Source organism: Dendropsophus ebraccatus, chromosome 4 (genome assembly GCF_027789765.1).
Source record: "Dendropsophus ebraccatus isolate aDenEbr1 chromosome 4, aDenEbr1.pat, whole genome shotgun sequence".
NCBI lineage: Eukaryota > Metazoa > Chordata > Amphibia > Anura > Hylidae > Dendropsophus > Dendropsophus ebraccatus.
The window spans coordinates 169,038,123-169,053,230 of record NC_091457.1 but is presented as its reverse complement, the minus strand read 5'-3'; the positions used below and the strand labels follow the sequence as shown (position 1 = coordinate 169,053,230).

Here is a 15,108-nt window from a genome sequence, read left to right as displayed (position 1 = left end):
GGGGGCTCAGTCTTGTGATACCTGCAGTGTGTTGGGAAGGGGGCTCAGCCTTGTGATACCTGCAGTGTGTTGGGGAGGGGGCTCGGTCCTTGTGATACCTGCAGTGTGTTGGGAAGGGGGCTCAGCCTTGTGATACCTGCAGTGTGTTGGGGAGGGGGCTCGGTCCTTGTGATACCTGCAGTGTGTTGGGGAGGGGGCTCAGTCCTTGTGATACCTGCAGTGTGTTGGGGAGGGGGCTCAGTCTTGTGACACCTGCAGTGTGTTGGGGAGGGGGCTCAGCCTTGTGATACCTGCAGTGTGTTGGGGAGGGGGCTCAGTCCTTGTGATACCTGCAGTGTGTTGGGGAGGGGGCTAGGTCCTTGTGATACCTGCAGTGTGTTGGGGAGGGGGCTCAGTCCTTGTGATACCTGCAGTGTGTTGGGGAGGGGGCTCGGCCTTGTGATCCCTGCAGTGTGTTGGGGAGGGGCTCGGTCCTTGTGATACCTGCAGTGTGTTGGAAAGGGGGCTCAGCCTTGTGATACCTGCAGTGTGTTGGGGAGGGGGCTCGGTCCTTGTGATACCTGCAGTGTGTTGGGGAGGGGGCTCAGTCTTGTGACACCTGCAGTGTGTTGGGGAGGGGGCTCAGCCTTGTGATACCTGCAGTGTGTTGGGGAGGGGCTCAGTCCTTGTGATACCTGCAGTGTGTTGGGGAGGGGGCTAGGTCCTTGTGATACCTGCAGTGTGTTGGGGAGGGGGCTCGGTCCTTGTGATACCTGCAGTGTGTTGGGGAGGGGGCTCAGTCCTTGTGATACCTGCAGTGTGTTGGGGAGGGGGCTCGGTCCTTGTGATACCTGCAGTGTGTTGGGGAGGGGGCTCGGTCCTTGTGATACCTGCGACTGCACTACGGGTAATGACACAATAAGGGAAGAGACGCCCCGATGGAGCCCAGAGAGGAGCCGGGCACTTATTACTAAGGTCATCTCTTATGTTAAACATATTTTTATCATTTTTTACGTACAATTTATTTAAAAATATCCTAAAATCTTACAGTTTTCATTCTGGCCACTGAGCCTAATAATAAGACAATACTTCCTATTCTGTATCGTGTATTTTTCAGCAGTCATATAATCATCACCATAGACAAAACAGCAACAGGTGACAACAGCGCATACACATAACAAAGGATCTATTATTCACAGAGCATGCCCACAATACTACCCAAAAAAAGTCAATAGATGATGTCATAGCTCAGGATAAGGATCCTTCCTGCTCAGCGGCAGAGAAAGTCTAAGAAATGTGCTGGACACAGCTTCTAACAGCATAGTGACCACTGCACAGGTTACAAAGCATGCCCTCAACACTTTACCATAAGAGTCAATAGTTGCTGGCCTCAGCTCACCTCTTCTATCCTTCAGAGTGACTTTATCACAGGTAACAGAGTATGCCCACTACAGTCTGCAATAGAAGTGAATAGTTGATAGTCGCAGCTCCCCTCCCTCCCTTCTGTACAGGTCACACATCATGCTTAGAAATCTTTCCCACAGAAGTCTGAGTCAGCTCCAGACCCATGCGGCTGCAGTTAAAAGCAGCTCAGGCAAGATGGCCGTCCCCATAATTAGTTAAAGAAAATACAATTTTAAAAAAAGAAAACAGAAAGGAATACGAAGAAAACAAGAAGCCTCAGTTTCTAGTTTAATTAGTAAAAGAAATTTGGGTGACACATTCCCTTTAAGGGCTGATTCCCAATTAACCTCTCCGACCCCATTGATAATATGTCTGTTGTGCGATAATAAGGTTAGTATGTAATTACACGAGGACGTGTACACGCTGTGTATGGATGGGGGGAGTCTGACCTGTGGCTGGGGGGTGGCGGTGTGTGGCCACGTTACCGCTCCGGCCGTCAGAGTCTTCCATGTTTGTTATTTCCGACTCTTCAGACTTACAAGGTTTTGGCTCTAGAAGCTCTGTGGTTCTTCCTCTGGGAGGTTTTTATTTCCGCAAGTAAAATCCCACAGAGCGACCGTCCCAGCGAGCCGCCGCCACGTTACCCTAGACGCTGTACGAGGATCATTGAACTCTGCTCCTGTCAACTTATCCATAGAGTTCAATTCCCCGGGCAGAGCGGCTGGTGAGAAGCCGCCTGGGATTTCTACTGATCTAGAAAGGAAAATCTCCAAAAAGTGGAAACTGACTTTACGTTTCTGTTCAGTAAAAGCTCAGATCATAAAAGCGTCATAAAGCAAACGCCATTACCGTATACGGCCAAACTGGAGATAATACAAGGAAGTGGCGGCATAAAGCAAACGCACCTACCATATACGAACAAACCGAGACAAAGAGGCGGCGGCATAAAGCAAACGCACCTACCATATACGAACAAACCGAGACAAAGAGGCGGCGGCATAAAGCAAACGCACCTACCGTATATGGCCTAACCGGAGAGAATACAAAGAGGCGGTGGCATAAAGCAAACGCACCTACCATATACGAACAAACCGAGACAAAGAGGCGGCGGCATAAAGCAAACGCACCTACCGTACACGACCTAACCGGAGAGAATACAAAGAGGCGGCGGCATAAAGCAAACGCACCTACCGTACACGACCTAACCGGAGAGAATACAAAGAGGCGGCGGCATAAAGCAAACGCACCTACCGTACACGACCTAACCGGAGAGAATACAAAGAGGCGGCGGTATAAGGCAAACGCTCCTATCGTACACGACCTAACCGGAAATAATACAAGGAGGCGGCGGCATAAAGCAAACACTACTACCGTATACGAACAAACCGAGACAAAGAGGCGGCGGCATAAAGCAATCGCACCTACCGTATATGGCCTAACCGGAGATAATACAAAGCAGCATAAAGCAAACGCACCTACCGTATATGGCCTAACCGGAGATAATACAAAGCAGCATAAAGCAAACGCTACTACCGTATACGACCAAACCAGAGATAATATAAAGACTTCACCCTAAGGGGAATCGGGCAGCAAAAAATTTCCTATTGTTTACAATTAAAAAAACTAAAACCTAAAAATCTATTGTCTAGTTCTCCATTTTACAGTCTAGATTATCAGATAATTCGGAAATCCTGCAGTTCCTACTCTCACCACTAGGCTTAAAACTAATCGGAGGCCTCCTGTTCTGTCTGTGGTAAGGAGGAGGCTGCTGGAAAGTGGTCTGTACAGCATTACAGATAGAGGAAACAACAGATAAAGCTCCCAGATCAGCCTCCCCCTCCCACTGCACAGGTCACACAGCATGCCCAGTGATGGTTCCCATTCATGTCAGTGGGAAAGTTGCTGTCTATCACGGTCTATATCCATGGGGCATGCTGTAAAGCAGATCACAGAGTGCTGTTAAAAACAGCTAGGTCAAAATGTCCGCCCTAATAATAAAAGGTACAATAAAAAAATTACAATCAGAAAATAGTAAGAGATTGGGGGAGGGGAATGTTTAAGATGATATAAGCAGGCTGCAGATAGTGGTGGAAATTTCCTGAACAACCCTATGCTATAGGCGGTGATCTCTCCTGGTTGCAGCTATGGGGGCCACCGCCCTCTGCAGCCAAAGTTTTCTCTGGTTGTTTGAAGAAGGGGGGGGGGGGGGGGGGGTGGGGGGGAAGTGTAATAAAATTACCAGCAAAGCGTGTCATCAAAAGATTACGCTTCTCGTTTTAGCTCTTTTTGGGGGGGGATTCTGCACATTTCTGCGGTTCTATCGGAATCCAATGGATCTAGATCACAGAGGAGCGAACTCTGGAAGGTTTAATCGCTTTGTTCAGATCGCTGGTTCTGTACGACCAGATTCAGTTCTAACCTAAAAGTGGCTGTACCAGTGTTTTACTCTCTAAGGGTGCGTGCACACTACGGAATTGACGCGTATAACCCGCCGCAAATTCCTTTGCTCGTCCCCGCACGCAGCGGCGCGCATTTCCGCCTGTGCCATAGACACTATTCTATGCACGGGCGGATTCCGCGTTCCGTCAAAAGAATTGACATGTCAATTCTTTTGACGGAACGCGGAATCCGCCCGTGGACAGAATAGTGTCTATGGCACTGGCGGAAATGCACGCCGCCGTGTGCGGGGACGAGCAACGGAATACGCCGTGGGTTATACGCGTCAATTCCGTAGTGTGCACGCAGCCTAAAAAGCCCCATAAGACTCTGTCTGGTAGTCCAGGTGTTTAAGTATCTTCAAGGTCTTTTTAATAGAGGTGAGCGAACGTGAAGGTTAAGGGTGCGTTCACACGTACAGGATCCGCTGCAGATTTGATGCTGTGTTGATGCTCTGGATAGCAGAGAGTACTGGAGGAGCGATCTCAGGGACCCCACAGGCCTAGGAATGACAGCAGAGGGGGCCGGAGGAGCGGTGTCAGGGACCCCACAGGCCTATGGAGGATTGCAGAGGGTGCGGGAGGAGCGATCTCAGGGACCCCACAGGCCTATGGAGGATAGCAGAGGGGGTCGGAGGAGCGGTGTCAGGGACCCCACAGGCCTAGGAATGACAGCAGAGGGTGCGGGGCAGGAGTGATCTCAGGGACCCCACAGGCCCAGGAATGACAGCAGAGGGTGCGGGAGGAGCGGTGTCAGGGACCCCACAGGCCTAGGAATGACAGCAGAGAGGGCTGGAGGAGCGGTGTCAGGGACCCCACAGGCCTATGGAGGATAGCAGAGAGGGCTGGGGGAGCGATGTCAGGGACCCCACAGGCCTATGGAGGATAGCAGAGAGGGCTGGAGGAGCGATCTCAGGGACCCCACAGGCCTAGGAATGACCGCAGAGGGTGCGGGAGGAGCGGTGTCAGGGACCCCACAGGCCTAGGAATGACAGCAGAGGGGCTCGGAGGAGCGATCTCAGGGACCCCACAGGCCTAGGAATGACCGCAGAGAGTACTGAAGGAGCAATGTCAGGGACCCCACAGAAGGTGTGGTGGGAATTGCATCCTGTTAGGGGTTTTGTAGCAGGTCACAATATTGTATAGAATGGGAAATAAGAGTCAGAGATTGGACTGAAGGAAAGAGGAGGACGGACACGCGGGTCATTGAAGGACTAGATACACGGGATGTGAAATGGAGAGAAGAATGCAGCTGCGCCTCACATCTATGGCTGATACTAAGCTACTTTAAAAACAAACACCAGGAATTTGGTATACAATTTGATCAAACCATACTGCCCCGTGTACCCCGTGCAGGTATCCTGGTTCACACGGGTCCCTACGCTAACTCTGTACCGTGTCAGTCAGTGACCGCCTCCCCGCAAGGCGTGCACATGCTGGGAAGTGAGGCCATGGAATGGTCCTGCAACCCCACTGTCACAGGACCAAACCCAAAATGCCCCACACAGGCCCTGCCGGCGGAGAACGCTGCCCCCAAATGACACAAGTATGAATATGGTATTACACTCACCACACTGCTGCATACAGAATGGGAAAACATGGAGGTACTGACGTGTGAGCACAGGTGTGTTCTGCTAATTTGGGTCACGTGGGTCTTATGAAGGGGAGTGCCAGCTGCCATAGGTGTGAGGTGCAGCGCTCTTTTTTTCCCCCGAACCAACTAGATACACGGGAGCCTTATCCGATTTCTATCCGGTTACGGCACCTGAAGAGTTTCCGTGGAGTTATCGGTCACCGACTCCACCTGCTAACTGCTTTCTACTGAATTCTCCTCCATCTATGAGTAATTGCAAACCATGTGACAAGGAACAGTTACCATAGCAACCAATCAGATTCCAGCTTTCATATTTAAAGGGCCTAAAAAAAATGAAAGCTGGAACTTGATTGGTTGCTATGGTAACTGCTCCACTCTTCTTTGCGCACATCTCCCCTCCCCCCCCCCCCGTCCAGCTAAAGAGATCAGGAGCAGATTTATGATACAGCACAAAAAAAAAAAAAAAAAAAGACCAATATGAAAGCCAAGCTGTTATCGGTTGCCATGGGAGCTGTGATCGGTTGCCATGGGAGCTGTGATCGGTTTCCATGGGAGCTGTGATCGGTTGCTATGGGAGCTGTGATCGGTTGCTATAGGAACAAAGCATCTTGCTATAGGAGTAATAGACCCCAGGTAATGGAGCCGGTGTCTTCACAGATGGCCGCTCGGAGGTTTATATCGCAGTCTTGAATCTTTCTCTTCTGTTGTTCCCTCAATGCAGGATTAATAGTAATAACGTATCCCGACCCATCATCCCCGAGTCTGCCCAACACCACAACGTCCAGTCTGTTTCCAGAAGTCTCCACCAATCTCAGCTCCTGTTCGGTCCCCCAGGAATCCCCCCTCAGCTCTGACACCTACGATGGCTCAGAATACTCTAGCCCCCCATAATGCTTGCGGCATCTATCGCCCACTTAGGAGGACACTCTGTACACTGGAAATAAGGCTGACCCCTGAGGAGTCCCCCGGAGAACAACCCCTCCTCCACTATACAGCTCATACAGTGCAGGAAGACGGGGAACAATCTCCCCCAACCGTCGATGAGACGCCAGAAGATCCATACAACAGGTTCCCTCCACGGGGGGTGATGTAGGGTGTGCATGCAGCTGCTCAGACATGGGCACCCATACCACAAAGCTCCTGGCTGGTGTAATGGCGGATGGGGTTTGGTCTCTGCAGTTATGGGGTCAGCAGAGCGTTGGTGACTTCCATGCTCCTCTGTAACTGAGCGGGGACCCAAAACTTTCCTCCATATAGCGCATTTCCATTTGTAAAAGGATTATTGTGACTTTTATTGGTCGTACTGATTGTCGCATTAAAAAAAAGTGGAAAAGTAGATTTGTGCAAAACCTTATAGCCATGTGTGCTCTGCAGATGCAGAACTATAATTGTGCCCCCTCCCCCGCCATACGCTCCTCTCCCAGTGTTGGTACTGCAGTTACCCGGGTAACGTCGGGCGACCCTCCACTCATCTGGATGGTACTAATCATACATGCCAGGCTTAATGAGATAAGTATATATGTAGAGGAGCAGCAGTGCACATCACCTGCTGATCTGTATGTCAGCAATATACTATAATGAGCAGAAATATATCATCCAAGTGTAACCGAGCGCTCCGCCCGCAGCGTATCCAGATGAAGAAAGCCGCCAAAGAGCGTGCACGCCAAGCCAGATATATGAGCCACCATCTTAGCTTCTGTGCATCCTGGATGAATCTACATCACATGGGAGAAGGTAGAGAATGGTGAGAATGGCGCGGCCTCCCGCTCCTCCGCCGCCGCTCTTATATACTGCACAGGGCCGGCTTTCTAAGACGCCTCCAGTCTGCACCAGAGATGCATCAATCTCTTCTAAATCTCTTTCAAGTATCACAGGATGTTCACAGCTGCTGCAGTATACAAACAGGAGCCGCCATAACTCACCGCAATAAACGACAGGATTCCACCCGTCTGTGTGCAACCGAGCGTGTAAAAAACGAAGGGAAGGAACTGGGGAAAAGAACTAAGGAGGCGACGGCAGCGTTACAGGAACACAATATCTTCTGAGGAGGGATTAGTTACCGGTGGGGCGGCACATGGGACCCCAATACGGCTGTGGAGACAGTCAGCAATGCCTAGCAGACCACCAGCGGTAACACAATCACTGATCGCAGCTAAGGACCACCCTGTAGTGGAGCCTCATCTTAAAGGACTGTACAGGCATGTAGCCCGCGTTGTAGAGGTCCTCATGCCGCGTCTGGTTTGGAGGTCGACCTTTCTACCGGTATTTTGAAGAAAAACGACTTTTATTTCTGCAGTACGGGGAGCCAATCTGATGTGGCCGACAGCATCCGTGCCCTAGGCCTGCCGCGCCTCTCTGCCCACCTCCATCCAACCCAGGGAGGGGCTAACAGTGAAGGCGCGGCAGGCCTAGGGCACGGGTGCTGTCAGTCACATCAGATTGGCTCCCCGTACTGCAAAATAGCGGCAACGGGGGGAGGAGGAGCTCTACAATGCAGTAGCGGCAGTCTGGAGGCGGCTACAGACCTGTACAGAGACTCGAAACATGAGAATAGGCAGATATCCGTCCAGGGAAGGGCCCAGCCGAACTGGACTGATGGCAGTGACATACAGTACAAAGTACAGGCAGCCGGCAGCAGTGGTATATAGAGGAGATATCAGACAGACCGGCAGCTGTGGTATACAGGGAAGATATCAGTGGTATACAGAGGAGATATCAGGCAGACCGGCAGCAGTGGTATACAGAGAAGATATCAGTGGTATACAGAGGAGATATCAGTGGTATACAGAGGAGATATCAGACAGACCAGTAGCAGTGGTATACAGAGGAGATATCAGACAGACCAGTAGCAGTGGTATACAAAGAAGATATCAGTGGTATACAGAGGAGATATGAGACAGACCAGCAGCAGTGGTATACAGAGGAGATATCAGTGGTATACAGAGGAGATATCAGTGGTATACAGAGGAGATATCAGGCAGACCGGCAGCAGTGGTATACAGAGGAGATATCAGTGGTATACAGAGGAGATATCAGGCAGACTGGCAGCAGTGGTATACAGAGAAGATATCAGTGGTATACAGAGGAGATATCAGGCAGACCGGCAGCAGTGGTATACAGAGGAGATATCAGTGGTATACAGAGGAGATATCAGACAGACCAGCAGCTGTGGTATACAGAGAAGATATCAGTGGTATACAGAGGAGATATCAGGCAGACCGGCAGCTGTGGTATACAGAGAAGATACCGGGCAGACCGGCAGCAGTGGTATACAGAGGAGATATCAGGCAGACCGGCAGCAGTGGTATACAGAGGAGATATCAGGCAGACCGGCAGCAGTGGTATACAGAGGAGATATCAGTGGTATACAGAGGAGATATCAGACAGACCAGCAGCTGTGGTATACAGAGAAGATATCAGTGGTATACAGAGGAGATATCAGGCAGACCGGCAGCTGTGGTATACAGAGAAGATACCGGGCAGACCGGCAGCAGTGGTATACAGAGGAGATATCAGGCAGACCGGCAGCAGTGGTATACAGAGGAGATATCAGTGGTATACAGAGGAGATATCAGGCAGACCGGCAGCAGTGGTATACAGAGAAGATATCAGGCAGACCGGCAGCTGTGGTATACAGAGAAGATATCAGTGGTATACAGAGAAGATATCAGTGGTATACAGAGGAGATATCAGACAGACCAGCAGCAGTGGTATACAGAGGAGATATCAGGCAGACCAGTAGCAGTGGTATACAGAGAAGATATCAGTGGTATACAGAGAAGATATCAGTGGTATACAGAGGAGATATCAGTGGTATACAGAGGAGATATCAGGCAGACCAGCAGCAGTGGTATACAGAGGAGATATCAGTGGTATACAGAGGAGATATCAGGCAGACTGGCAGCAGTGGTATACAGAGGAGATATCAGTGGTATACAGAGGAGATATCAGTGGTATACAGAGGAGATATCAGGCAGACCAGCAGCAGTGGTATACAGAGGAGATATCAGGCAGACCGGCAGCTGTGGTATACAGAGGAGATATCAGGCAGACAGGCAGCTGTGGTATACAGAGGAGATATCAGTGGTATACAGAGAAGATATCAGTGGTATACAGAGGAGATATCAGTGGTATACAGAGGAGATATCAGGCAGACCAGCAGCAGTGGTATACAGAGGAGATATCAGGCAGACCGGCAGCTGTGGTATACAGAGGAGATATCAGTGGTATACAGAGAAGATATCAGTGGTATACAGAGAAGATATCAGTGGTATACAGAGGAGATATCAGACAGACCAGCAGCAGTGGTATACAGAGGAGATATCAGACAGACCAGCAGCAGTGGTATACAGAGGAGATATCAGTGGTATACAGAGGAGATATCAGGCAGACTGGCAGCAGTGGTATACAGAGGAGATATCAGTGGTATACAGAGGAGATATCAGGCAGACCGGCAGCAGTGGTATACAGAGGAGATATCAGTGGTATACAGAGGAGATATCAGTGGTATACAGAGGAGATATCAGGCAGACCAGCAGCTGTGGTATACAGAGAAGATATCAGTGGTATACAGAGGAGATATCAGACAGACCAGCAGCAGTGGTATACAGAGGAGATATCAGGCAGACCAGTAGCAGTGGTATACAGAGAAGATATCAGTGGTATACAGAGGAGATATCAGTGGTATACAGAGGAGATATCAGGCAGACCGGCAGCTGTGGTATACAGAGGAGATATCAGTGGTATACAGAGGAGATATCAGGCAGACCGGCAGCTGTGGTATACAGAGAAGATATCAGTGGTATACAGAGGAGATATCAGTGGTATACAGAGGAGATATCAGACAGACCAGCAGCAGTGGTATACAGAGGAGATATCAGGCAGACCGGCAGCAGTGGTATACAGAGGAGATATCAGTGGTATACAGGGGAGATATCAGGCAGACCGGCAGCAGTGGTATACAGAGGAGATATCAGTGGTATACAGAGGAGATATCAGACAGACCAGCAGCAGTGGTATACAGAGGAGATATCAGTGGTATACAGAGGAGATATCAGTGGTATACAGAGGAGATATCAGGCAGACCGGCAGCAGTGGTATACAGAGGAGATATCAGTGGTATACAGAGGAGATATCAGGCAGACTGGCAGCAGTGGTATACAGAGGAGATATCAGGCAGACCGGCAGCAGTGGTATACAGAGGAGATATCAGTGGTATACAGGGGAGATATCAGGCAGACCGGCAGCAGTGGTATACAGAGGAGATATCAGTGGTATACAGAGGAGATATCAGTGGTATACAGGGGAGATATCAGGCAGACCGGCAGCTGTGGTATACAGGGGAGATATCAGTGGTATACAGAGGAGATATCAGGCAGACCGGCCGCTGTGGTATACAGAGGAGATATCGGGCAGACCGGCAGCAGTGGTATACAGGGGAGATATCAGGCAGACCGGCCGCTGTGGTATACAGGGGAGATATCAGGCAGACCGGCCGCTGTGGTATACAGAGGAGATATCAGGCAGACCGGCAGCAGTGGTATACAGAGGAGATATCAGTGGTATACAGGGGAGATATCAGGCAGACCGGCAGCTGTGGTATACAGGGGAGATATCAGGCAGACCGGCAGCTGTGGTATACAGGGGAGATATCAGGCAGACCGGCAGCAGTGGTATACAGAGGAGATATCAGTGGTATACAGAGGAGATATCAGGCAGACCGGCAGCAGTGGTATACAGAGGAGATATCAGTGGTATACAGAGGAGATATCAGGCAGACCGGCCGCTGTGGTATACAGAGGAGATATCAGTGGTATACAGAGGAGATATCAGGTAGACCGGCCGCTGTGGTATACAGAGGAGATATCAGTGGTATACAGAGGAGATATCAGGCAGACCGGCCGCTGTGGTATACAGAGGAGATATCGGGCAGACCGGCAGCAGTGGTATACAGGGGAGATATCAGGCAGACCGGCCGCTGTGGTATACAGAGGAGATATCAGTGGTATACAGAGGAGATATCAGGCAGACCGGCAGCAGTGGTATACAGAGGAGATATCAGTGGTATACAGAGGAGATATCAGGCAGACTGGCAGCAGTGGTATACCGAGGAGATATCAGTGGTATACAGAGGAGATATCAGTGGTATACAGAGGATTTATGGTACTAAAGAAAAATGTTAATAAATGAGCAATACAGAATAATAGAAATTCAGTCTTTCCCTAATCTGTGATGAGACGGAGCGCTGCGCGGCTGCTGGCGTACAAGGTGATGTGCGCAGAATGTAAAACCATCCCATTTCGGAGGCCTAATGAAATTCCATGCATGTGTTCGCATACGCTGGGCTCTTGTACAGAAGCATCTTTTAAGTCTATTTTCATCTCTGTAGGCGTTAAACATCAAAAGTATGAATCAATACACTGAAACAAACAGCGCAAAAAGAAAGCAAAGTAGAAAAAAAACAAAAAAAACTGTTTTTGATAAAATACTTAAATCTTTAGCTGGAGACAGAATATTCCCGCTGCATTTCTGTTACCTTGGTGGCGTCTCCAGCGTCTGCACCGCTGCAGGATCTTACTGGCGATGGCGGATGGTTAACTAAGCAATAGGAAATCTAGAAATACTGAAAATATTCAACTGATCCGAAGAACAATAATGAGTTTCTAAGGTTTTATATAAAAAGTTTGCCCAGAGAGTTCCCAATCACCGATAACCCTGGGCCCCGGGTCACGGCCTATAGATTCTGATCAGCACAATTACCATTCCTTATTGTCCCTCATTCCACGACAGAACCCGACAGGTCACCAGATGAAAACATGGTACGGTATCACTGTCTGGATATATAGTATTTGTTATATATGAGGCCCACAGTGGTTGTAATGTGCACTGAGGACTAGGACAGAGCTAACCAACACCAGCTGTATAACCCAACATCACACTGCACCAATACATACTGCTCCACCTGTATATCCCAACATCACACTGCACCAATACATACTGCTCCACCTGTATATCCCAACATTATACAGCACCAATACATACTGCTCCACCTGTATATCCCAACACCACACTGCACCAATACATACTGCTCCACCTGTATATCCCAACACCACACCAATACATACTGCTCCACCTCTATATCCCAACACCACACTGCACCAATACATACTGCTCCACCTGTATAAGCCAACACCACACTGCACCAATACATACTGCTCCCCCTGTATATCCCAACATTATACAGCACCAATACATACCGCTCCACCTGTATATCCCAACACCACACTGCACCAATACATACTGCTCCACCTGTATATCCCAACATTATACAGCACCAATACATACTGCTCCACCTGTAAACCAGCACTGCAGTTTAGCACTCCTGTCTCTGTAACCCCCCCCCCCCCCCTCACCTGGCAGTTCACACACACACACACACACACACACACACACACACTAATAGCAGCACTTGTTACTTTCTTCACCTCTACTTCCAACCCCCTCCCCTCCTTTCTTTTATTAATGAGGTTAAAAGAATAATGACACAAACATTTTAAATATGATACAATACACCGAGATGAAATCACACCAACATGGTGGCAATAGATGGAGGATTTAGCTGGTAAAAAGGAAATTGGGGCTGGACCTTAGATCAACTCCGGACACCATTAACCAAGAAACAAATTGTTTTGCATTGAAAGCATCGGTGCTGAAAAAAAACAAACATGTTTTTTGGATGCTGAACTTCTGCTTTGAATGATTGGTGCACCTGTGGATCTCTCGGTGAGTGGATGCCGCTGGCTTGTTGCACGTTTCCAGACAACATTAAGTCCGTTAAGTTTAACCTATAACCCTACTGTGCTGATCCAGGGGAAGCCAAAACCCTCAGGAGGCAGATGCCAATTGCCCCATTATAGGGAGAAAGATTCTTCCTGACTCCAATGGCGATCAGAATAATCCCTGGATCAGCGTCCGATCACATGTAATCTAGAGATGTAGAGAAAACAAGCAATAAAAAGCCAGAAAAATGGGGAGCGATCTCTTTTCCTTAATACCGACTCTAAAACATGAAACATTGCTTATAATTCTACTCACTTCTCGGAGGGGAGATGGACCTACTCCCTGTCCCCCGGAACACTGATATCACTCCTTGGTTTGGCTTCTCTGGAGAACAGTTTCCATGCTCTGATGCTCCCCATTTTTCTGGCTTTTTATTGCTTTTTTCTCTACATATCCATACGGGAGACTGTTCCAAGGATTCGAGGGTGTAGCGATCCCGGATGAACTGACTACGAGCTAATACTGGGCGTTGTTTCTGTTTTATCATGTAATCTAGAGAAGCATCCAGGCCTCCCCTGTATGTATAGGATCAGTCAGCCATGACACCCTATCAGTTATTGATCACAGATATATATTTTTATAGGTTGATATATGGGAAAGTTATCTAGGGTTGGCGCTCATTGTAATGTTTACTTTACAGATCAGTAGCCAGAAACTGCACATGGCGACTCCTTCTGTGCGTCCTGCACAACCATGTCCAATATCCCAAGATTCTGGAACTGCCTGCCCCAACACATCAGGCTCATCTACCACTGAAGTTACCCCAGAAGGAAAACCTGTCTCTACAGGAAAGCCTCCATTCTGCAATAACCCTCTGCCCTGCTATATAAACAGCTTCCCCCGGCTATCTCTCCTTATATATTGGAAGCCCTCAGGGGCAGGGCATACCCTCACCTACCATCTCATCCCTCTTACTTTGTAGGTTATAAGTTCTCAGCAGCAGAGGGCCATCTGCTATTGTGTTCTCCCTCTTCAGGGGCTGGGTCCTCTACTATATCCTCCCTCTTCTCTAATAGACCATCAGCCTTCAGGGGCTGGGGAGTCCTCTCTCACTCTTTCCTCAGGGGCTGGGGAGTCCTCTTTCTCTCTCTCTCTCTCTTTCCTCAGGGGCTGGGGAGTCCTCTCTCTTTTTCTCTCTCCCTCCTCAGGGGCTGGGGAGTCCTCGCTTTCTCTCTTTCCTCAGGGGCTGGGGAGTCCTCTCTCTTCCCTCAGGGGCTGGGGAGTCCTCGCTTTCTCTCTTTCCTCAGGGGCTGGGGAGTCCTCTGTCTCTCTCTCCTCAGGGGCTGGGGAGTCCTCTGTCTCTCTCTCCTCAGGGGCTGGGGAGTCCTCTGTCTCTCTCTCCTCAGGGGCTGGGGAGTCCTCTGTCTCTCTCTCCTCAGGGGCTGGGGAGTCCTCTGTCTCTCTCTCCTCAGGGGCTGGCGAGTCCTCTGTCTCTCTCTCCTCAGGGGCTGGCGAGTCCTCTGTCTCTCTCTCCTCAGGGGCTGGCGAGTCCTCTCTCTCTTTCTTTCCTCAGGGGCTGGGGAGTCCTCGCTCTCTCTCTTTCCTCAGGGTCTGGGGAGTCCCATCTCTCTCCCCTCAGGAGCTGGGGAGTCCTCTCTCTCATTCTCCTCAGGGGATGGGGAGTGCTCTCTCTCTCTTCCCCCTCGGGGGCTGGGGAGTCCTCTCTCTCTTATTCCTCAGGGGCTGGGGAGACCCTCTCCCCTCAAGGGCTGTAAAGTCTTCTCTCTCTTTCCCCTCAGGGGCTGGGGAGACCTCTTTACCTCTCTCCTCAGGGGCTGGGGAGTCCTCTCTCTCCACAGGGGCTGGGAAGTCCCCTCTCTCTCTCCCCCCAGGGGCTGGGGAGTCCTCTCTCTTCCC

The 15,108-nt window shown here is 49.8% G+C and overlaps 1 protein-coding gene across 5 annotated transcripts in view; it reads right to left on the bottom strand.

Moving 5' to 3' along the window:
* Positions 1-15,108, bottom strand: part of DPYD (dihydropyrimidine dehydrogenase) — an 850,395-nt gene that overhangs the window by 735,840 nt on the left and 99,447 nt on the right. The window lies entirely within an intron of this gene.